The sequence below is a fragment of the Durio zibethinus genome, unplaced genomic scaffold, assembly GCF_047325235.1.
Source record: "Durio zibethinus cultivar Kanyao isolate XHJ-2024 unplaced genomic scaffold, ASM4732523v1 HiC_scaffold_387, whole genome shotgun sequence".
Lineage (NCBI taxonomy): Eukaryota > Viridiplantae > Streptophyta > Magnoliopsida > Malvales > Malvaceae > Durio > Durio zibethinus.
The window spans coordinates 1592501-1595000 of NW_028323010.1; positions in this window are offsets into that span (position 1 = coordinate 1592501).

The following is a 2500-nucleotide window of genomic DNA, read 5'->3' on the forward strand; positions in this document are numbered from 1 at the left end:
GAGCACCATCGGCACACGCTGGGCCCTGGTGCGGGCGGTTGCCTCGAGCACCATCGGCACACGCTGGGCCCTGGTGCGGGCGGTTGCCTCGACCACCATCGGCACACGCTGGGCCCTGGTGCGGGCGGTTGCCTCGACCACCATCGGCACACGCTGGGCCCTGGTGCGGGCGCTTGCCTCGACCACCATCGGCACACGCTGGGCCCTGGTGCGGCAGGTTGCCTCGAGCACCATCGGCACACGCTGGGCCCTGGTGCGGCAGGTTGCCTCGACCACCATCGGCACACGCTGGGCCCTGGTGCGGGCGCTTGCCTCGAGCACCATCGGCACACGCTCGGCCCTGGTGCGGTCGGTTGCCTCGAGCACCATCGGCACACGCTGGGCCCTGGTGCGGGCGCTTGCCTCGACCACCATCGGCACACGCTCGGCCCTGGTGCGGTCGGTTGCCTCGAGCACCATCGGCACACGCTGGGCCCTGGTGCGGGCGCTTGCCTCGAGCACCATCGGCACACGCTCGGCCCTGGTGCGGTCGGTTGCCTCGAGCACCATCGGCACACGCTGGGCCCTGGTGCGGCAGGTTGCCTCGACCACCATCGGCACACGCTGGGCCCTGGTGCGGGCGCTTGCCTCGACCACCATCGGCACACGCTCGGCCCTGGTGCGGCAGGTTGCCTCGAGCACCATCGGCACACGCTGGGCCCTGGTGCGGGCGGTTGCCTCGACCACCATCGGCACACGCTGGGCCCTGGTGCGGGCGCTTGCCTCGACCACCATCGGCACACGCTGGGCCCTGGTGCGGGCGCTTGCCTCGACCACCATCGGCACACGCTGGGCCCTGGTGCGGCAGGTTGCCTCGAGCACCATCGGCACACGCTGGGCCCTGGTGCGGCAGGTTGCCTCGAGCACCATCGGCACGCGCTGGGCCCTGGTGCGGTCGGTTGCCTCGAGCACCATCGGCACACGCTGGGCGCTGGTGCGGGCGCTTGCCTCGACCACCATCGGCACACGCTGGGCCCTGGTGCGGCAGGTTGCCTCGATCACCAACGGCACACGCTGGGCCCTGGTGCGACAGGTTGCCTCGAGCACCATCGGCACACTATCGGCCCTGGTGCGGGCGGTTGCCTCGACCACCATCGGCACACGCTGGGCCCTGGTGCGGGCGCTTGCCTCGAGCACCATCGGCACACGCTGGGCCCTGGTGCGGGCGGTTGCCTCGAGCACCATCGGCACACGCTGGGCCCTGGTGGGTTTAGGCACATCTTCAAATTTCTGCCGTGCCAATGCCATTTTTATGGCTTGTAAATTCATACAATGGTCACCTAAGCCTTCACGTGAAGTTTCGTTGGAAGATGACTCGTTTTCTATTTTTCACGATTTTCGAAACTTTTTGCGGTTCGGGATTTTTTAAAATTTTTTTATAAGGATTTTTGGCCCCAAATTTTGTAGGCATGATCCTTCTATTTTTTTTGGCATGCACAAAAAAATTCAGCTAAAAACTCGAAGTAGAGAAGATTTTGTGACCGTTTGAAAAAAGTGTCCCCATTTCAGACACTTTAACGGCTACTGGTAGCAAACCTGTAAAATCTCAAATGCTCTTTAAGGGGGTGTGAATTCTCAGAGGTTTGATGAGGGATAGGGGGCCAACACAAGGCCAAGTACCAGCACCCATCGCACATCATGTGCGCACACCCCCCCGGCCCGCCTCCCAATCGCCGGAACCCCAATGCCGCCGGTCAGGTTCTCCGGCGGTACTCCGGCGATGCTCCGGCGATGCTGTCCCGAGTGAAAAAAATGCGGCACCAGCACATGCTGGAGCCAAGCATGGGCACCGTGGCTCAAAATCGAACTTCGGCCAAGGCCTCGACCATCAATGGCACATGATGACGCATGGTGATGGCACATGCATCGACCATCATCGGCATAGGCTGCCCTTCGGTACGGGCACTTGCCTCGACCGCCATCGGCACAAGCTGGGCCCTGGTGTGGGTTGTTGCCTCGATCACAATCGGCACATGCTGAGCCTTGGTGCGGGCGGTTGCCTCGAGCACCATCGGCAGACCCTGGGCCCTGGTGAGGCCGGTTGCCCCGATAACCATCGGCACACGCTGGGCCCTGGGGCGGGCGCTTGCCCCCAGCACCATCGGCACACGCTGGGCCCTGGTGCGGGCGCTTGCCCCGAACACCATCGGCACAAGCCGGCCCTTGGTGCGGGCTCCTGGCTCGACCACCATCGGCACACGCTGGGCCCTGGTGCGGGCGGTTGCCTCGAACACCATCGGCACACGCCGGCCCTTGGTGCGGCCGGTTGCCTCGACCACCATCGGCACACGCTCGGCCTTGGTGAGGGCGCTTGCCTCGAGCACCATCGGCACACGCTGGGCCCTGGTGCGGGCGCTTGCCTCGACCACCATCGGCACACGCTCGGCCTTGGTGCGGGCGCTTGCCTCGACCACCATCGGCACACTCTGGGCCCTGGTGCGGGCGGTTGCCTCGACCACCA